The sequence below is a fragment of the Dendrobates tinctorius genome, unplaced genomic scaffold (genome assembly GCF_039654945.1).
Source record: "Dendrobates tinctorius isolate UK_male_01 unplaced genomic scaffold, ASM3965494v1 ptg000046l, whole genome shotgun sequence".
Lineage (NCBI taxonomy): Eukaryota > Metazoa > Chordata > Amphibia > Anura > Dendrobatidae > Dendrobates > Dendrobates tinctorius.
In genome coordinates, this window is record NW_027361714.1 from 37,679,848 (window position 1) to 37,702,516 (window position 22,669).

A 22,669-nucleotide genomic window follows, 5' to 3' on the forward strand; every position below is an offset into this window, starting at 1 on the left:
CTCAACTCTAGTCACCACTACAGTCCTGGCCCTCCCTTACACAATCAATAGTGCTATATAAGCATAGAAAAAAAAATATGTTAGATTACAGTATTACTGTAAACCTCCCACAGATTCACAGTGTGTTACCCAGAGGTGTTTTTTTTTTACACAAGTTAAATTACAAAGCTGCATAGTTTTTCATTCCAGTAAAGCTTGTCCTGCGATGTCTTTAAATGGAAACTATCATATGACTCATACTCCCTAAATCACAGGCAGTATGAATCAGAGCCTTGCTAAATATTAGCAGCCAAGTATATATTTTTTTCTAAAAACACTCTGGCATTTCAGAGAAAATATTCTTTCACCAGCCAAGACTGCACCATTATCCTCCATTCGTGGCTAGGCACATTTTCAGTTTTTTCATACATGTGGTTTTAAGAGCTCCCTGCGATGCAACCCGGAGTATTTTGTCTCTAGTGTACATGAGCACTAAAGATGTAATTTAGTGCACTGGGTCCGGGTTGCCGGTAGCTATGAGAGATGGGAGGGCCTGGCTACCCATACTACCTCACCTCTGAGTGAGGGTGCTGACTGTACCCCCTGTTTTCCTTCAGGACCTGCAGGACGTTCAGGACCTGCCGTGAGGTCATGCCCATGTGATCTATACCTCACCTGTGGGTGTGGTTACAGCCCACATAATGGAGGCTGTGTTTAGCACATGGGCAGTGAGTGTGAGGGAGTCTGTCAGAGTGTGGACAGACTTCCAGTGTCCAGGTCAGACATTACAGAATGGTCTGTGTTCTCAGGAGGGAGAAGCCTTCCTGTGTCTGTGGCTGCAGATAGAGCTCTGCTATGGACATTGCCATGGCCTGTGTGTGCACAGGGCCTGATGGAATAAAGCCCAGCTAAGGACTGTTTTTGTTGCTTTCGACTGCTGGAAACCTTGTTTTGTTGCTGTGAGGTTTATGAAGCAAATAATCAATGGACTTGTTTTAACCCTGAGTGTGCCAGTGTTTACCTCCAAGACAGGCAACATGAGTAATCCCTGTCCACAGACAGTGTGGAATGTTACAATTGGTGCTAGACTGCAGGCAACGGTCCAAGAAGCACATGTGGCAGTGCTGGTGATTCTGAGCCAGGAGAGCATACGGTCTGACAACCGTGAGTAATACTGACTGGGGTCAATGAGAGCTATTTTTGGAAAACCTCTGTGGATAAGAGGGGTCCGAGAACCTGTGTGGCCAACAGGTAATGGAACGGAGTCCGTGTTATGCTGACCGGGGTCAGAAAAACTGTGTATTGATATTTGTGGGATACCTCTGAGGAGAAGAGGCATCCGGAAACCTGTGTGGCCATCACCAACAGGTAACAGACAGGAGCCTGTGGTATGCTGACCGGGGTCAGTGGAAGACTGTGAGAAGTGGCTATAGGGGGCCTCTGTGGATAAGAGGTACCCGGGAACCTGTGTGGCCAACACCAGCAGGTAATGGACAGAAGTCCATGTTGTACTGATCGGGATCAGTGAGAGTGTGTTTTTTTTTCTCTATAAAGATGAAGGTGTTTTCTGTGACTTGGTGGGGTCGCAAAGTTTTTTTTTTTCTCAAGTCAGCTTGCGGTGGCTCAGTGGGGCCACGAAGGTGACAAGCGTCTGGCTGTAACTCAGCGGGGTTACAAAGCTTGCGGTGGATTGGAGGGTTCACGAAGTTTGTGGTGCAGAGCCGTGCAGAGACATGAGGCAGCAGGAGCTGCAGTTGAAAGTTGCAGCAAGAGGTTCTGCTGCAGCAGGAGCTGCAGTGGCAGCCGCAGCGGCTTGTGAGTGTCAGCCGGAGGTGCCGGTGGTTTGCGGCTACAGCCAGAGCTGTGGCAGTGCCAGTGGGAGCTGGTGAGGTGCCATAAGGACATCAGAGGTCCAGAGCGGGCGACCTCTTAAAGGGCCAGTACAAGCCAAGAAAGACCTAAGTGTACGGTGGTATGTTGGGGCAGATAGACTGCTGTGTACAGGCCTCTAGAGGGGCCATGGGGAAATCCCAAAAGGGGTGGAGTCCCAGAGCGACATGGAGTCCCAAAAGGGGATAGTGGCCCAAAAAGGGGCAGAGCTTTCAAAAGGGGCGGCACTGGTTACCTCAGTGGACATGTCTGGGGAACTGCAGTGTTTGTGTCTGACTTATTCTGAGTGCGGCATAGACTTTCCGTGCGACGACAGGCCGCAGGTTTGTATAGTAATTAGTGTTGAGCATTCTGATACTGCAAATATCGGGTATCGGCCGATATTCGCTGTATCGGAATTCCGATACCGAGTACCGATATTTTTTCAATATCGGATATCGGAATCGGAAGTTCCCATAATGCAATGAGCCACTGTTGTAGCTCTGATTGGCTGTCAAAATGATGTCATCATGATGCGCGGTCTGTGCGCATCATGATGCGCCGTCAGTTCGGGCCTTCCGGGGGGTCTGTACCGGCCTGCCCGGGGGTCTGTACCGGCCTGCCCGGGGGTCTGTGCCGGCCTGCCCGGGGGTCTGTGCCGACTGCCGGGGGTCTGTGCCTAATGTCCAGAGGTCTGTGGAGGCTGCGGGGGGTCTGTGCAGGCATCGTCCGATGGGACTACAAGTCCCATCCGGCGATGCCTGCTACCATGACGGTGATTGACACATTAGCCAATGATGGGACAGTAGTAGTCCCATCATCCGGCTAATGTGTTGAATGTGTAAAAAAAAAAAAATACATACTACATACATACTACATACATACTACATACATGCAACATACACACATACATGCATGCAACATACATACTACATGCATGCAACATACATATATACAACATATATACTACATGCAAGCAACATGCATACTACATATAAACCACATATATACAGTGGGGCAAAAAAGTATTTAGTCAGTCAGCAATAGTGCTAGTTCCACCACTTAAAAAGAGGAGAGGCGTCTGTAATTTACATCATAGGTAGACCTCAACTATGGGGGACAAACTGAGAAAAAAAAATCCAGAAAATCACATTGTCTGTTTTTTTTTCATTTTATTTGCATATTATGGTGGAAAATAAGTATTTGGTCAGAAACAAGCAATCAAGATTTCTGGCTCTCACAGACCTGTAACTTCTTCTTTAAGAGTCTCCTCTTTCCTCCACTCATTACCTGTAGTAATGGCACCTGTTTAAACTTGTTATCAGTATAAAAAGACACCTGTGCACACCCTCAAACAGTCTGACTCCAAACTCCACTATGGTGAAGACCAAAGAGCTGTCAAAGGACACCAGAAACAAAATTGTAGCCCTGCACCAGGCTGGGAAGACTGAATCTGCAATAGCCAACCAGCTTGGAGTGAAGAAATCAACTGTGGGAGCAATAATTAGAAAATGGAAGACATACAAGACCACTGATAATCTCCCTCGATCTGGTGCTCAACGCAAACACCCCGTGGGGTCAGAATGATCACAAGAACAGTGAGCAAAAATCCCAGAACCACGCGGGGGGACCTAGTGAATGAACTGCAGAGAGCTGGGACCAATGTAACAAGGCCTACCATAAGTAACACACTACGCCACCATGGACTCAGATCCTGCAGTGCCAGATGTGTCCCACTGCTTAAGCCTGTACATGTCCGGGCCCGTCTGAAGTTTGCTAGAGAGCATTTGGATGATCCAGAGGAGTTTTGGGAGAATGTCCTATGGTCTGATGAAACCAAACTGGAACTGTTTGGTAGAAACACAACTTGTCGTGTTTGGAGGAAAAAGAATACTGAGTTGCATCCATCAAACACCATACCTACTGTAAAGCATGGTGGTGGAAACATCATGCTTTGGGGCTGTTTCTCTGCAAAGGGGCCAGGACGACTGATCTGGGTACATGAAAGAATGAATGGGGCCATGTATCGTGAGTTTTTGAGTGCAAACCTCCTTCCATCAGCAAGGGCATTGAATATGAAACGTGGCTGGGTCTTTCAACATGACAATGATCCAAAGCACACCGCCAGGGCAACAAAGGAGTGGCTTCGTAAGAAGCATTTCAAGGTCCTGGAGTGGCCTAGCCAGTCTCCAGATCTCAACCCTATAGAAAACCTTTGGAGGGAGTTGAAAGTCCGTGTTGCCAAGCGAAAAGCCAAAAACATCACTGCTCTAGAGGAGATCTGCATGGAGGAATGGGCCAACATACCAACAACAGTGTGTGGCAACCTTGTGAAGACTTACAGAAAACGTTTGACCTCTGTCATTGCCAACAAAGGATATATCACAAAGTATTGAGATGAAATTTTGTTTCTGACCAAATACTTATTTTCCACCATAATATGCAAATAAAATGAAAAAAAAACAGACAATGTGATTTTCTGGATTTTTTTTTCTCAGTTTGTCTCCCATAGTTGAGGTCTACCTATGATGTAAATTACAGACGCCTCTCATCTTTTTAAGTGGTGGAACTTGCACTATTGCTGACTGACGAAATACTTTTTTGCCCCACTGTACTACATGCATGCAACATACATATATGCTACATATATACTACATGCAACATACATACTACATGCATACTACATATATACTACATGCATACTACACATATACCACATATATACTACATGCATACTACATTTATACCACATGCATGCAACATACTGTAGGGATTCGACTCGCTTAGGTGCAGCGGGAGACAAACATGAGGCACGTTCCTTTAAAATTTCACCAGGTTTATTACTCCATAAACCATAGACAGCATAACACTGAAATGTAACCTTCACTTCAGGCAAAGGAACAGAAATGTCCATGGCTTCAGACATAGAAGTCTGTCCACACTCAGACAGACTCACTCTCACACTCTCACATGTGCCAAACACCTCAATTACATAGCCCTGTAACCACACCCACAGGGGATCACATGGCTATGACATCACTAAAGGTTGTATAGACACACACAGGCTTCCCTGACAAAATGTAACAGAAAAATCAGCAGTACCTCTGCTGATCAATACACCCTGGAGCCTGCATCCCAAGGCCACCCACCTTGAGACCCATAATGGTCATTTAGGACCCTGCTCCTGTTACCACACTGAATGTGCCTGTACACCCATCCTGGGACACCCACACAGCGCCCCCTAGCTGACATAGTGGTAACTACACCACATACCTCCCCCCTCTGTTCAAACTTGTGGGGTTGAACACATGACATCACCCAGGGATCTTGAGACCTGGCACCCATGTCACTTTGCCCTACCAGTCGGGAGGACCATCTCCGTCTGTTTCGGTAGTCATACTGCATATTTACGTTAGGCCTCCCCTGCCCCCAGCAGTCAGTATCTCGGCCTTGGGCTTTGGCCTTCCCGTGAACGTCCATCAGTGTGGCCAGACACTCTTTAGTCTCCACCTGTCTGCAGTGCGCTCCGTCACATGACCTTTCTCTCACTAGCTGACTCTTCCGGTTCGTACGGTCATGAGTCCCACGTCCAGTTGGGCTAACTGGCTGGTCTGAGTCTGACCCTCTGTCGCTACGTCCACCACCGAGTCTCGTGCCTATGTTACTAAGATTAGAACGGCCACTTGCGGACTCTCGACGTTCTTGCCTTCGACTACCTGTCCTTTCATTCCTTGGAGGATCCCTTCGGGTCCTTACACCTTGGGTTGGAGGGGGACGCCACCTGACGTTCTCTATCTGCTCATTCATCTGCAGTCGATCCTGTCTTAGCTGCTCAATCTCCTTCAGGTACGCTACCCAATATTCCAGGAGCATGCGAAGCTTCCCAATGCTTTCCACCGAACCAACCACAATGACAGGAACCATGTCATCTTCAATAACGACTTGGATTTCACCAGCAGGTGGGATCCTCACTCTCTTCACACAGGATCTATTCACCATCTCCTGCATCACCTTTCCAAGTCTGCCAACGACTTTCCCCACCAGATTTCTGGGTACCGGAATTATGTCTTCCACAAAGCCCAGCCGACTTTGTGCTTCCCTTGCAAGCTCCAGACGTCGAGCGGCTTTCCTATTACGCTCCACGAGCATCTGTTTCGTGCGGAGACATTGTAGGTGCATCTCCTTCAGGACAGCCACCCTTCTCTCTGTGTCTTCCGTTTCTGCCAGTATCACCAACTGGTCTGTTTCTGGTGCCCAGCTCACACTATAGGCCTTTACTGCCTTTTTAAAGGTCTCATGCACACCTTCGCTGGCACACACTTCTTGCACGTCTTCGGGTACCTCCATCACGCACTTGAAGGTCATGGACTTGCTCTCATCCTGGACAGATGGCTCTGGGTTCCCCATGGACACTTCCCTCAAGGTATCTGCCAAGACCGGGTGACTGTCTTGTGCAGCTCTTGGCTCACCATCTTCCTGAGATTTACAGTCTTCAGGACCCTTTTCCAAGATGGGCTTTGGCAGTTCTGCCTTGCTATCAGTCGGGCAAGGCCGCTGTACGTCTTCGCCCCTCCACTTCTCCTGCAGAAGACTTTTTACTACTCCACTGAGTTCTTGCAGAACTTTATCTTTCTCCTCTGCCAGGTAGCGACGCTCATCCTCTCTCCTGAGAATCTCCTGTTGATGCTTCTCTTGGGCCTCTCTGAGCACCTCCATATCTTCCAACAGGGTCTTGTTCATGGTTTTACACGCTGACAGGTGACCTCTGAGCTCAGAGACTTCCTTCTCCAGCTCATCCACTCTGTGCTCAGCTGCTTGCCTTAGGACTCTTTCCCGTTCGACATGTTCTGTTACAGTCTCCTTTATCAGCTGTATCTCACGATCCTGCTCTCTTTTGTCCATCACGTGTCTCACTACTACCTCTTTAATTATATCGTTAAAGGGTACCACTGGGTCAGTCACCCCAGTCGAGTGAACCCTCCAGTTACCGTCCAGCACCAATGTGTCTAGTCCAGTCGTCTCATCTCCCAGCCCACCATCTGTCTTATCACGAGACGTCAGGTCCGTCAGTTGGGCAGATGTACTTCTTCCTCTGGTCAGTTCTACCTCTGACCTGTCCTTGTCAGGAGCCGTCACTGTCTCAGTGTCCGCTTGCCCCACAGTCGAAGCATCTCCATCGTCAGACCAAACGTCATCAAACAAAAGAAAGTCCCGGCCCCTCTCCCAGGCATAGACTAAGTCCCGTGGTATTCCTCTACCTTGGCACTCACCACCTTTGGTCCCCTCAAACACTACTGTGTCTACTGCGTAGTTCACCGTCACCCCGTGTTTACAGCGAACCCTGACGTTTTTGTCGGTCAGAGAGAAAACGAGAGGAGTTCCTGTCAGAGTCACCTGACTCTCTGAGTCCAGCCGACCAAAGGCTCCTTCCCGGTGCAGCATCACTGTACACACCTGTGGCCCGCCATTACTACCCGGAAAGGATATTCCACATTCTGAAAAAGACCTGCACATACACTGCGGTACTCCAGACATACCTACTGAGACACCCAGTGCTGTCACTTCTTCACACTTGGCCCCTTTCTGGACCACCACCCCGCTTTGGGTTGCCACTCCAATTTTGGTCACCGCCCCCTTTTGGAACTCCACCCCTTTTTGGGTTACCACTCCAATTTGGGTCACCGCCCCCTTTTGGGACTCCACCCCTTTTTGGGTTACCACTCCAATTTGGGTCACCGCCCCCTTTTGGGTCACCGCCCCCTTTTGGGTCACCGCCCCCTTTTGGGATTTCCCCATGCAGCTGATGCTGCTGTTCTCCACGCAAGATCATCGTGGGACACTCGTCGACTTCTGCGGATCAGCGGTAAGTATATTGGTGGTTTGTTATTTTAATATTTATTCCACAGATGACAATGGCTTTGGGGAACAAAGTGACAAGTGATGGTGAGTATGTACTCTATGTTATATGTACTGTATGTCTATATGTATGTATTGTATGAATGTATTGTATGTAGTATATATGTATGTTGCATGCATGTAGTATATATGTAGTATGTATTTTGCATGCATGTGGTATATATGTAGCATGTATGTATGTTGCATGCATGTAGTATATATGTAGTATGCATGTTGCATGCATGTGGTATATATGTAGTATGTATGTTGCATGTAGTATATATGTAGTATATATGTATGTTGCATGCATGTAGTATATATGTGGTATATATGTAGTATGCATGTTGCATGCATGTGGTATATATGTAGTATGTTGCATGCATGTAGTATATATGTAGTATATATGTATGTTGCATGCATGTGGTATATATGTAGTATGCATGTTGCATGCATGTGGTATATATGTAGTATGCATGTAGTATATATGTATGTTGCATGCATGTAGTATATATGTGGTATATATGTAGTATGCATGTTGCATGCATGTGGTATATATGTAGCATGTATGTAGTATATATGTAGTATGCATGTTGCATGTAGTATATACAGTATGTAGTATATATGCATGTTGCATGCATGTAGTATGTATGTATGTTGCATGCAGTATGCATGTTATATGCATGTAGTATGCATGTATGTAGTATATATGTTGTATGTATGTATGTTGCATGCATGTAGTATATATGTAGTATGTATTTTGCATGTATGTAGTATGTATGTAGTATGAATGTAAAAAAAAAAAAAATACAACACATTAGCCGGATGATGGGACTACTACTGTCCCATTATTGGCTAATGTGTCAGTCACCGTCATGGTAGCAGGCATAGCCAGATGGGACTTGTAGTCCCATCTGACAATGCCTGCACAGACCGTCGCAGCCTGCACAGACCCCCGGACAGTCGGCACAGACCCCCGGCAGGCCGGCACAGCCCCCCGGCAGGCCGGTACAGACCCCCGGCAGGCCGCACAGACCCCCGGCAGGCCGGTACAGACCCCCGGCAATCCGCACAGACCCCCGGGCAGTCGGCACAGACCCCCGCAGCCTGCACAGACCCCCGCCGGACAGTCGGCACAGACCACCGGCAGGCCGGCACAGCCTCCCGGCAAGCCGGTACAGACCCCCGGGCAGTCGGCACAGACCCCCGAGAGGCTGTGCAAGGACAGAAAAGGGTTTTATCTTATTCCGATACCGGAAGTCCCATAGACTTGAATGGGACTTCCGGTATCGGAATCGGCGATACCCGATACTTTTTTCATATCGGGCCGATACCATCCGATCCGATATTTTAGGGTATCGCTCAACACTAATCGTAATGTTACACCGTGAAGGAGTCTCTGGACAGCTGGACTCAAAGAGTCAGGTGACTCTGACAGGAACTCCTCTCATTTTCAGTCTGACCGAGAAAAAGGTCAAGGTTTGCTACAACCATGGGGTCACTGTGGACTATACTGTGGACAGAGTGATGATTGAGATGTCCAAAAGTGTTGAGTGCCAAGGTGGCATTATACCACCAAACTTATTGTATCCCTATGAAAGGGGCTGGGACTTTGTGTTGTTTGGAGATGCATGGGAAGTTGATGAAGTGTGGGGTGGCTCAAAGGTGGAGGTAGCACCCCCTAAGGTCGATAGTCCAGAGTTCCGGGTGACCGAGAGAAAGTGTAGATCTGACCAACTTGGGGACGTAGCTGGGATGACCAAACGTGTGACTGAGGGAAATGGGGTGCCTCCAGGAAAGGGGTCCGACACCTGTGTGAGTGGGGACTTGCTGTTTCAGGATGACAGGGTGAGTGGTGACTCCAATTCAGATTGTGACTTGAACGCAAGGGAAAGAGTGTGTAGTAAGGAGGTAACTTTATCTCAGACAAACCCCAGCACAGAGGGAGTTGGTGATGGGCTGGAATTAAAACAGACCTGTAGTAGACCCGGAGAGACCATAGAGGCAGATGCAGGAACAGGTGGAACTCTGAAGAGGCAGAGTATGGGTGGGCAAGAAAGCCCATCTGAAAATCTGATTAAAGAACTGATGGTGCGACACGTACTGGCCAAAAGAGAGCAGGACCATGAGATAGAGCTGTTTAAAGAGACTGTAAAAGAGCATGTTGAATGAGAAAAGGTCCAAAGACAAGCAGCTGAGCACAGAGTGGATGAGCTGGAGAAGGAAGTCTCTGAGCTCAGAGGTCACCTGTCAGCATGTCAAACTATGAACAAAGCTATAGTGAAAGCTATGGAGGTGCTCAGAGAGGCCCAAGAGAAGTGTCAGCAGGAGCTTCGCCGAAGAGAGGATGAATGTCGCTGCCTAGCAGAGGAGCGAGGAAAAGTTCTTAGAGAGCTCATGATAGAGAAGGAGACTAATGTCCAGCTCCAGAAATCCACGGATAACCAGGAAATCCAACTGTCATGCTCTCCCGATCTGATCGCTATGAAGGAGAGTGAACTTGAGAGGCTGACCAAAGAAGGGGCCTCCACGGAGGAAGAAATCCAGCAGGGGAAGTGCCATGCAGATGGCCATACAAGGGACGTCGATGTCTTGGAAAACTGCACTGACGCTCAGGACGAGGAGGTCCAACAGTATGTCCAAGAAGGGGAGACTTCGCTTTTCAAGTGTATAGTAAAGGTACTCGAAGACATGCAAGAAGCGTGTGCCATTGAGGATGTGCATGAGGCCTTTAGAAAGGCAATTGAAGCATGTAGTGTGAACTGGGCACCAGAGACGAAACAGTTGGTCATACTGTCAACTAGGGAAGTCACAGTGAAGCGAGTGGTTGTCCTTAGGGATATGCATCTACAATGCCTCTGAATGAAGCAGATGATCCTGTTGAGGAATAAGGAACTTGGTCGACATGTAGAGCGTGCAAGGAAAGTTCAAAGTCAGCGGGGCATTGCAGAGATCTGGTGAGGAAAGTCATTGGAAGGTTTGGGAAAGTGATGCAGAAGATGGTGAATAGGTCCAGTGTGATGAGAGTGAGGATTCCGGCTGATGACAAAGCCCAGGACATGGGTGAAGATGGGATGGTTCCATTTCTCATTGTCGGATTAAGGGAGAGCCTTGGGAATATCCGGATGCTCCTGGAGTATCGCGTGGCCTATCTGAAAGAAGTAGAGCAACTAAGACTTGAGAGGGAGCAGATCAACAGAGAGCTGCAGGAAACGGAAAGAAGATGGCCACCACCTTCAACTCGCTATATAGAGAGGCGAAGAGGTTCCACTTAAGACTGTAAGTCCTCAAGCTGGAGATAACAGAGGACATAGAGATAAATGGAAGGGCTGCTCTCAGGACCATATAGACCATAGGAGAAATGGCCAGCAGTGAGAGGACAGTAGGTGGCCTGACGGAAGAGGTAGAAGTAGTGATGCCTCAGTTAGCTCTGGACTGAGTGACCTAAGTGGAAGACCCTGTAGTGGACCTGGTGACAAAGAGTCAGATCAGGGTGCAAGAGAATTGCGACGCCGGATTGACCGCCGGGGGTGCAGGTGGTCTGACAAGGGGTCATCTCTAGAGTTGAGCAAAACGGGTCGAACAATTTCAAAAGTCGCCGACTTTTGGCAAAGTCGGGTTTCATGAAACGAAACCCGACCCTAGGATGAGGTCGGCCACGAGGTCGGCGACTTACGCGCCAAAGTCGCGTTTCAAAAGTTTGTTTAGCGCTCTTTTTCAGCCAATCAGGATCCACGGACACTGTGGGCAACGTGATGACATAGGCAGGGGTCACCACCATCTTTCAGAAGGGCATGCAAGTGATTGGCTTGCTTTGGTGGGTGTCACAGGGGTTATAAAAGGGCGTGCACGCCGACCGCCATCTTACTTCTGCCGATCTTTGCATAGGGAGAGGTTGCTGATTCTGTAGGGAGAGCGTTAGGCAGGGAAGAAGAAAAAAAAAACTGCTTCTGCTGCTAGCGATTTTGCCTATGCAACACACCAGTCACTGTGTGTGCAGTGCAAGGGGAGGCTATATTGTGGTGGATCAGCGGTGTTGGTTGTTAGGCTGCCTTCTAAGGCTTCCTGACAGCTGCATTGCTGTTTCCCCACTGCTCTGCAAACTGCTTTTTTAAAAGCAATCCCAATTTTTTTTTTTGTCCTGCTGAGGTACTGAGCGTGCATTTATTCACACCATACAGCGGTGTACGCTCCTCACACAGTACCGTGTAACGGCTATTATCACAGCCACAGTGAAGCTGTGTGTCACTGTGGAAGGATAAGTGGAGGACTTGTTCCGTTCTTACAGACCTACACTCTAGGGAGATTCATATTCTGCCCAATTCTACAATTCACTTTTTTCACACCTGTGCCATCGAGCCTGTGACATAGCGCTCTGATATTCAGTGGGCCTCACACAATCCAAAAGTGTCCAGTGTCCACAAGTGTCTGCAGAAATTCAAAATCTCCCTTATCCTGTAGTCACTTTTTTTACACCTGTGCCATCGAGCCTGTGACATAGCGCTCTGATATTCAGTGGGCCTCACACAATCCAAAAGTGTCCAGTGTCTACAAGTGTCTGCAGAAATTCAAAATCTCCCTTATCCTGTAGTCACTTTTTTCACACCTGTGCCATCGAGCCTGTGACATAGCGCTCTGATATTCAGTGGGCCTCACACAATCCAAAAGTGTCCAGTGTCCACAAGTGTCTGCAGAAATTCAAAATCTCCCTTATCCTGTAGTCACTTTTTTCACACCTGTGCCATCGAGCCTGTGACATAGCGCTCTGATATTCAGTGGGCCTCACACAATCCAAGTGTCCAGTGTCCACAAGTGTCTGCAGAAATTCAAAATCTCCCTTATCCTGTAGTCACTTTTTTCACACCTTCTGCATCGAGCCTGTGACATAGCGCTCTGATATTCAGTGGGCCTCACACAATCCAAGTGTCCAGTGTCCACAAGTGTCTGCAGAAATTCAAAATCTCCCTTATCCTGTAGTCAATTTTTTCACACCTGCTGCATCGAGCCTGTGACATAGCGCTCTGATATTCAGTGGGCCTCACACAATCCAAAAGTGTCCAGTGTCCACAAGTGTCTGCAGAAATTCAAAATCTCCCTTATCCTGTAGTCACTTTTTTCACACCTGCTGCATCGAGACTGTGACATAGCGCTCTGATATTCAGTGGGCCTCACACAATCCAAGTGTCCAGTGTCCACAAGTGTCTGCAGAAATTCAAAATCTCCCTTATCCTGTAGTCACTTTTTTCACACCTGTGCCATCGAGCCTGTGACATAGCGCTCTGATATTCAATGGGCCTCACACAATCCAAAAGTGTCCAGTGTCCACAAGTGTCTGCAGAAATTCAAAATCTCCCTTATCCTGTAGTCACTTTTTTCACACCTGTGCCATCGAGCCTGTGACATAGCGCTCTGATATTCAGTGGGCCTCACACAATCCAAAAGTGTCCAGTGTCCACAAGTGTCTGCAGAAATTCAAAATCTCCCTTATCCTGTAGTCACTTTTTTCACACCTGCTGCATCGAGCCTGTGACATAGCGCTCTGATATTCAGTGGGCCTCACACAATCCAAAAGTGTCCAGTGTCCACTAGTGTGTGCAGAAAATCTAAATCTCCCCTGTCCTATAGACACCTTGTACCTTGTTTTACATTACTATATAGTTTGTTGGATTTTGTCTACATTTCTACCAAAAATGAGGAAGGCTGGTGGAAGAGGCCGTGGAATTGGGCGGGGGTTGGCAGCTGGTAATGATGGTGTTGGTGGTGGATCTGATGGTAGTGGCAAAAGCAAAATAGGACCGAATGCAGGAGGTGTTGAGCCTGCGTCATCGTCTGGCTCCATAAGGCTTCGAAGGCTTAGTTTTCTAGGAGTTGGCAAACCGCTTTTAACGCCAGAGCATCAGGAAAAAGTTTTGTCTTACATTGCTGACTCAGCCTCCAGCTCTATCGCCTCCTCTTCTGAAGTTGTAAAAAGTAAAAGCACTGAGTCGTCATTGGAGGCTCATGTTCATGAACCACACCTTTCCTTGTGTCCTTCACCCCAACCAAGATTGAAGGATGACGCAGGCCATACTACTGATTACTCCATGGAGCTGTTTTCACATACCATGCCTGGATTATCAAGTCAAATGGTGAATTACCCAGGCCAAGATGAATCTGACATGGAGTGCACTGATGCACAGCCGCTGATAGATGATTCTGCTGGTACATTCACTCAGAGCACTACATTGTCCTCGCAGTGTACAGAGCCAGATTCTGACCCTGATGAGACTCAGGTGCCCCTTCCCGCACACTATACCACCATACACGGTGACACAGAGGAAGGTGCACATGACATAGAAGAGGAGGTGATGGATGACCCAGTTGTTGACCCAGATTGGCATCCATTGGGGGAAGAGGGTGCTGCTTCCAATAGCTCAGATGAGGAGCATCCACAGCAGACATCGACATCGCAACAGCTGTTATCTGGCAGGCCCGGAGCACTCCAAAGACAGGTTCCAAAAATCAAAAGAGTTGCTGGACAGCTTGTCCAGAGGGTCAAAAGATCACAGCGTGCTAGGCCGCAAAATGTCTGCCAAAGTAGGACGAGTGCAGTGTGGCACTTTTTTTAACAAAATCCTCATGATCAGGCCAAGGTTATCTGTAAGAAGTGCGCAAAGACCTTTAGCCGAGGGAAAAATCTGAAAAATTTTAATACCAGTTGCATGCTTAGACATTTAACCAGCATGCACTTGCAAGCATGGACACAACACCAAACCTCAAGTGCCACATGTGCAACTGATCACAAAGAAGGTAGTCAGCAACGCTACATTGTTTCCCCCACTGTAAGCCCACCGGTTAGCACAGCAGCAAATGTTGAGGTGTCGTTGCAAGGCCACAGCAGTCAGGGAATCCCACTGTTATATCAACGAAATACTGAATCTAGGCCATCAGAAAGAACACCAACTCCATCACCATCATCAACCCTCTCTCAGTCCGCCCTGTCCACCGCTACTTCCACCATATGTAGCTCTCAAGTCCAGCTCACCGTCCCAGACACTATGAGTAGGTCAAGAAAGTACTCAGTCTCTCATCCGCGTACACTGGGTTTGAACGCCCACATTGCCAAAGTAATCTCGTTTGAGATGATGCCCTATCGGTTGGTGGAAAGCGCAGCTTTCCGCGAACTCATGGCCTATGCAGTACCACGCTATGACCTACCCAGTCGCCACTTCTTCTCTCGCAAAGCCATCCCAGCCCTCCACCATCATGTGAAAGACCGCATTGTCCATGCACTCAAGCAGTCAGTGAGTGGAAAGGTGCACCTCACAACTGATGCATGGTCCAGTCGGCATGGCCAGGGCCGTTACGTGTCCATCACTGCGCACTGGGTTAATGTGGTGGATGCAGGGTCCACAGGGGACAGCGGTGGTGGGACAGTGCTGCCTAGCCCACGGTATAGGAAACAGTTGGCTGTAGGCGTTCCACCCTCCTCCTCCTCCTCCAGAAGCGAAAGCTCGTCCACAGAGCGCAGTTGTACGAGCACTCCATCTGCAGCTGCCACTGTTGCACACGAGGTGTCCCCTTATTGAGCAGCTAGTGGAAAGCGTCAGCAGGCTGTGTTGCAGATGATGTGTTTGGGCGACAGACACACCGCCGAGGTGCTGGCCGAGTACTTGAAGCGACAAACTGAGTCATGGCTGGGCAGTGTACATCTTGAGGCAGGCAAGGTAGTTAGTGATAACGGCCGTAATTTTGTGGCAGCCATAGCCCTTTCAAAACTCAGCCACATACCTTGCTTGGCTCACACCTTGAACCTGGTGGTGCAGTGCTTCCTCAAAAATTATCCGGAGTTAACAGCCCTGCTTCATAAGGTGCGAAGACTGTGCGTGCACATCCGCCGGTCGCCTCTACACTCCGTTCGTATGCAGAAGCTGCAGCGATTGCTCCACCTTCCCAACCACCGCCTCATTATCGACATTGCAACAAGGTGGAACTCCACCCTGCACATGGTGGAGCGGCTGTGCGAGCAGAGGCAGGCCATAACGCATTTGTGGGAGGATACACGGCCAGGCACTTTGAGAGCAGACATGGAGTTGACAGGTGTGCAGTGGTCGAAGCTGAAAGACCTCTGTAAAGTCCTTCAGTGTTTTGAGGAATGCACACGGCTGGTAAGCGCAGACGACGCCATCCTAAGCATGAGCATCCCACTCATGCGTCTGCTCATGCAAACTTTGACGCACCTTAAGGAGCAGGCGTCTGCAGCCAATGTTGACGAGGAGGAAGAGGGAATCCTTGATGACATTCAGCCATTGTCTGCTCAGGGACCTCTCCTGGACGAGTTGGAGGAAGAAGAGGAGGAGGTGGATGATGATGGGGATGATTACTTAGGGGAGGAGGATGCATCTCATGGGGCAAGTGAAAATGTTGGCGTGGCAAGGTCTGGTACAGGGTTTGTGCGTGACTGGAGGGATGTGGATTTGCCAGAAAGTGCTCCTCCAACCAGCACTCGCAGTGCATCATTGACACCGGGAACATTGGCCCACATGTCAGATTATGCCTTGCGGATCCTATAAAGGGACCCCCGCATTGCCAAAATGATGAACGATGACGACTACTGGTTGGCCAGCATCCTGGATCCACGCTATAAAGGCAAATTACAAAACATCATGCCACAGGAGAACCTTGACCTAATATTGGCTAATAAACAAGCAACTCTGGTAAATCGGTTGCTTGAGGCATTCCCAGCACACAGCAGCGGTGATGGTTCTCACACGAGCCGTACGGGCCGGGGGCAGCTTGGCAGAGGTGTTCATGGTGCACACAGCAGAAGTGGCGTTGGAGACAGGGGTTTCATGACAATGTTGTGGACTGATTTTTCAAGTACCGCTCACACAACTGGTAATACAGCATCGATGGAAAGTGACAGGAGACAGCAGTTGTCAACTATGGTTACAAACTACTTTTCCTCCCATATCGATGTTCTCCCACACAGGTCATTCCCCTTTGACTATTGGGCCGCTAAACTGGACACCTGGCCTGAATTGGCACAAAATGCCTTACAGGAGCTCGCTTGCCCACCAGCAAGTGTGCTATCGGAAAGAGTCTTCAGTGCAGCTGGATCAATCCTGACAGAAAAAAGGACCCGTCTGTCAACCCAAAATGTGGATGATCTAACCTTCATTAAAATGAACCATGCATGGGTTTCCAAGGATTTTGTCCCACCTTCCCCTGATGACACATAGGGTGACAGAAAAATGGCTTGCTTTGGTCCACCTCTTCCTGGGACTTGACCTATTTCGCCTTTTGCATCAGCTGAATGTCCAACATCAACATATGCCACTTTCTAAAACTCCCTAACTGTGCTGCCCCCCTCCCATGGCCGGGGTCACCACCTAGCGCACGACACCGTGCGAGTGCCGTTGCCCTGGACAGGTGGGTAGGCCGACTCTTGGGCGCGGGCACTGGCACAGGGTCCCTCATAGTGCAATCAAGTGTCTCTGACGGTGGTGGTGCACACCCGCCGTCAGACACACCGCCGTACTATGAGGGGCCCAGTGCCAGTACCGACGCCCACGAGTGGGCCCCCCTTGCTTGGGCAGGGCCCCAGCATTTGCAATCTTTACCTCTCCCTGCTCCTCCGCTGTGTAGTCTGGGCCGTCAAATCCATACTGTGCCTGACACCGTCTGAGCCTGCCTCCTGATGTATAGACATATCTTTTGAATGCGTACGCTATCCATACATGTTATCCGGGGATACGGTACCCTTTCTCACCTTTGTGCAATCACGTGCAAGCCATACTCGGCCTAACACCGTCTGAGCCTGCCTCCTGATGTATAGACATATCTTTTGAATGTGTACGCTATCCATACATGTTATCCGGGGATACGGTACCCTTTCTCACCTTTGTGCAATCACGTGTAATCCATACTGGGCGTGAGAATGGCTGGCGAGCTGTTAAGCAAGCTACAGCACCTGTGGTTTGCACACGTAAGTTTTTCATTTTTTCAGGAATGACGGTTAGGCCTAATTCCGGAACTGCGGTTGACCTGCACTTACTGGGAAATCATCGTTCACGAGTAATAATTGTAATCAGTGATCCCCATCACTAACGTTGTTCAGCGGGTTATCTGCACCTGTAAGCGACAAGCGCTGGCCTTTTCAGTGTAGCGCACATGCAGCCACGGACATGTAAGGGCATGACACACCAGTTATTGGCCAATCTCATGTGCCAGAGCCTCACGTCTCCCTCTAGTAAGCCGGACTCGGACCGCGGGGCATGACGGAGTCTCCTTCGTTAACGAAATTAAGCTTGCAATGTGTGCATCTGTTCTGTAGCTGGCATGGTTGAGGTTGCCCGTGTTGAGTCAAATTACGCCGTAGGCTCCACTCCTGGTGGTGCCCTTCTGGACATTCCTTTAAGGTTCAGCTTTGCAACCATACTGCCCACGTAAAACAAACACTTTGCCTTCATGAACGCTGTTTGGAGGGTCATGACTCGTGGGAATAACGCCGCCCAATCAGTTAACCTGCTAGAGAGATCCTTCGTTGCTCCCAAGCATGACATCACACTCCCTAGGAGGAAGGTAATGCCACTGTGGCGACCGTACTCCTGGGGGTGACACAAGTGCACTGGTGCCCAGCCACTGCTCGATGAATCTGCTGGTACATTGACCCAGACCACTACATTCCCCTCGCACGCTACACGGCCTGAATCTGACCCTGATGGAACTCAGGTTACCCTTCCCATATACAGTTCCATCTTACACGGTGACAAAGAGGAAGCTGCAGATGAAAGTGCAGGTTCGGCCCACCCGCCATCAGACACACCACTGTACTATCAGGGGCCCTGTGCCAGTGCCGTCGCCAACGAGTGGGCCCCCCCTGCTTGCTCAGGATCACAGCACTTGCAAGGTTGAAATACTGTGCAGTGAGATGGAATATGGGGACGACGAGGAGTCCAGACTAGTACAGGGATTCCCTAGCGAGGAGACTTATTTGATTGTTTTCAATGTTGGGACAGCAATTTTTGGGGAGCACTATACTCTGGAGAATGACAGATGGGGCCCACCATACACTGGAACATTCCAAAGGTGGACATCAGACACTGGAGCAGCATTTACATGGCCCATTATACACTAGAGCATTAGAAATGGGGCCCATTATGTCTGGAGCATTATTAGGGATATAAGGGCGGCTAAGGAGACTTTGGATGTTACAACATTAAAGACTATCCCTCGGCACTTTAAGCAAGCCCATAATTGTGATCCACGGACATTTAAAGTCAAGGGGATTGATCGAGTACATTTGGGGACTAGGGGTGGAGACTACAAGAAGGTCTTAGGCCAGCTTGAGTGCCGATGGATAGTCACTTTGGGTTCCATGACACCTCACGGACTCAATGAAATGTTATCCTTTGCCCCCTTTCTTTAGTATCAATATGTCCTTCTGGCTAGTATATACACTTCTGTGTATAAATTGTTTTTGTTCCTGTTTTTAATTTTTGTTTTTATTCATCCTTTTTCAGTGTACAGTTAGTATGAGCTATTGGATGCTTTATGCGGGGTTATTTTTGACCGTGTGTCCTCATCAAGGTCATCTGGAATCTTGGAGAAAATGGTGGAGAACTTATCACGTGGAACTCTACCTTCTTTGCGCACAGGATATGCTATTGTCATTTTCTGTTCTCTATGTAGACTTTGGAATTATTTTTATATTTGTATTTTTTTGATTTTACAAATTATTTCATTTTTTTGTTTAATTTTATAATAACTAAATGCGATTTTGATACCTTGTTAAGATGGTATGATATATCGCACCCTTTAGACATCATGATTTACCATAGATTGATTATTATGATTAATCTTATGTGGGCTGTGTCCCAATTTAATGATGATGACATTATACTGAAAGAAGAAAAGGGTGCATTAATCATTACCAATTATCTATACAAGTAATTTGCCTAGATACATCTTTGATCTCATTTTTCTACATTGAGCTTTAGGCGCCTGTTCTGCGCTTCTTCCTCCACTTGCCCTTTCCTCGGGCCAGTACTTAAAATGGCCGCTGCGTGGTTGCGCATGCGCGGCTGGTCCCGTGGTCAGTGGGCGTCTCTGAAGGCGTCAGCTCTGCCTGGGGCGGGACAATGACGTCAGGAGAGTTGTATCTCTCCCTGTCCCTCCCACAGGCAATGACGGCCGGATGTGACGCGCCGCGATCGGGGCCCGCCTCTCATGCGCTCACTTCCCCCCGCAGCGATGCTAATTTTGGACACCTGTTTTTCAATCATTTATACCCCGCACCTCTAGCAGTACCACACATGCCCCCCGATGAAGCCCAGCGCGAAACGTGCGTAGGGGTTTTGGGGCTGGACGCTGCGCACATGCACTTTTGTAATGGGTAAGCATGATCACCTTTCTAAAAAATTCCCCCAAAAATTTCCCAATTTTTCTTGCATATAGCACTTTATTGGAAAGTTGTTGTATGAACTCCCCATGCTGCGTGCTATGCACTTCACTTTGCTAGTAATACTTGACGGTTAAATGGGAGACTCTTTAGCATGGGTACCTACTTTCATGCATTCCTTTGGGGCGTTGTAATTTGACTTGTTGGTACCATTGCATTTACCATGCATGTGCGGTGTATCCATCCCCTTTATCTTTGTAGTGTCATATCCGACATCTGATCACATGATTATATTTTGTAATGTACACTTTTTATGCACCTGTATCAATAAAGAGCGAATATTTTTTGACATTATAACCTATTTTATTGACTTTATGGCGTTATACTCCATTTTCTATGTAGGTCTATATATTTCCAAGGGAGTTGCCCTCTTGTTTATGCCATTATGAACTTTCTTTTTCCTAGATAGGAAAAAGCATTATGTTCATTATTATGTTGGATTATGTTAAATTGTCCATAAGACAGTGGAGCTTCATCCATGGGGACCAACATATACTGTAGCATTATGTGGAGCTCATCATATACGGTTTCAAACATTATATGGGACCAATGATTCTGTATGGAGAAATAGATGGGCCTCGTCATGAGATGTAAAAAGTGAGGTATTTTTCATTGTACTATACCGCTATTTCTCTGCCGCATCGGAGCATGATGAGTTGTGGTATGTGTTAAAGGGGCGCTCTTTCACCCAGGGCACATGAAAACCTGGAGCCAGCCCTGCCCCCCACAACTTTAGCCAAATAACCCCCATTTTTCAGTGCGTAACTTGTATTATGAAGTTAATTAAGGTTGACAAGCTTAAGTAAGAAGAATTAATGCTTTTGCCATTCAAATGGGCACTGTAGGTGTGTTTCCTGTCCTCCTCTCACTGCCGACTTTTATTCCCCATTGACTTACATTGGGTTTCGTGTTTTGGGACAACCCCGACTTTTCCCTATAATCGGCCGATCTTGCTCGACCCGACTTTTGGAAAAGTCGGGTTTCACGAAATGAAACTCGACCCTAAATAACCAAAAGTCGCTCAACTCTAGTCATCTCTATTAAAAAACATGATGGATGATGCGAATCTACAAAAGGGTTCAGTAGCAGGGCCCGGCTTTGACAGCCGGTTTGACTGGCAGAGACGACCGAGAAGGATCTCTGGTTGAGTAATAGAAAGTGCCAAGCCCCACGGCTTTAGGCAGACGGGGGGAATATGTGGTATGACGGGTGGTCGCATGGTTAATGGGAGGTATATGTCACATGGATGGATGTTCCCTGTGATGCAACCCGGAGTATTTTGTCTCTTGTGTACATGAGCACTAAAGATGTAATTTAGTGCACTGGGTCCAGGTTGCGGGTAGCTATGAGAGATGGGAGGGTCTGGCTACCCATACTACCTCACCTCTGGGTGAGGGTGCTGACTGTACCCCCTGTTTTCCTTCAGGACCTGCCGTGAGGTCATGCCCATGTGATCCATACCTCACCTGTGGGTGTGGTTACAGCCCACATAATGGAGTCTGTGTTTAGCACATGGGCAGTGAGTGCAAGGGAGTCTGTCAGAGTGTGGACAGACTTCCATGTGTCCAGGTCAGACATTACAGAATGGTCTGTGTTAAAAAAAAAACAAAACAGGTAGAGATGCTTACCTTTATAGACAGGCCTCAATACAAATGCACTATCAGGGTGCAGCGAACCCAAGTAAAATGGCAACTGCACAGGTGCAATAATACCTAATGAAACAGCCAGCCTACAATCAGGGATTGGCCGTGTGGCACACCAGTGCAAAAAAATATAATCCGTATGTGGCAATGTTCACACAGGGAATGCAGAGCATATGGTTCACAGTCTCTTAGTAAAACCATATAGGGGGGCTGCCCAGTGCTAACTAGAATGCATCCCGTGTGAACAGAGGCCACAGTTTACAGAACCATTTGGGCCCAACTGCACCATGAAAAGATAAAAAGTGCACAAAAACATATCAATATATGTAAGGTATTGGTTAATATTATGGCCATAATACGTAAGCTGGCAAACTAACGTCAAAGTTCCTTACACTTGCCACTACTACTCTAACATGAAAACCACAGAGCAGAGGAAAAAATCATCCAATATTTGAGAAAAAAACAAAAACAGGCAGAGATGCTTACCTGTATAGACAGGCCTCAATACAAATGCACTATCAGGGTGCAGCGGACCCAAGTAAAATGGCAACTGCACAGGTGCAATAATACCTAATGAAACAGCCAGCCTACAATCAGGGATTGGCCGTGTGCACAGTGCAGTTGGGCCCAAATGGTTCTGTAAACTGTGGCCTCTGTTCACACGGGATGCATGATAGTTAGCACTGGGCAGCCCCCCTATATGGTTTTACTAAGAGGCTGTGAACCATATGCTCTGCATTCCCTGTGTGAACATTGCCACATACGGATTATATTTTTTTGCACTGGTGTGCCACACGGCCAATCCCTGATTGTAGGCTGGCTGTTTCATTAGGTATTATTGCAC

General features: G+C 48.1%; 1 protein-coding gene across 2 annotated transcripts in view; it reads right to left on the bottom strand.

The window, feature by feature from the left end:
• The window catches only part of MOXD1 (monooxygenase DBH like 1), a 306,903-nt gene extending 284,434 nt beyond the window's left edge, over window positions 1–22,469 (bottom strand). Inside the window, exon 1 of one of the 2 annotated variants that reach the window (XM_073575826.1) lies at window positions 22,312–22,469. The gene's annotated coding sequence lies outside the window, so the exon portion shown is untranslated. The remainder of the gene's footprint in view (window positions 1–22,311) is intronic. The other variant, XM_073575827.1, reaches the window with a different exon arrangement.
• Between the last annotated feature and the right edge of the window lie 200 nt (window positions 22,470–22,669).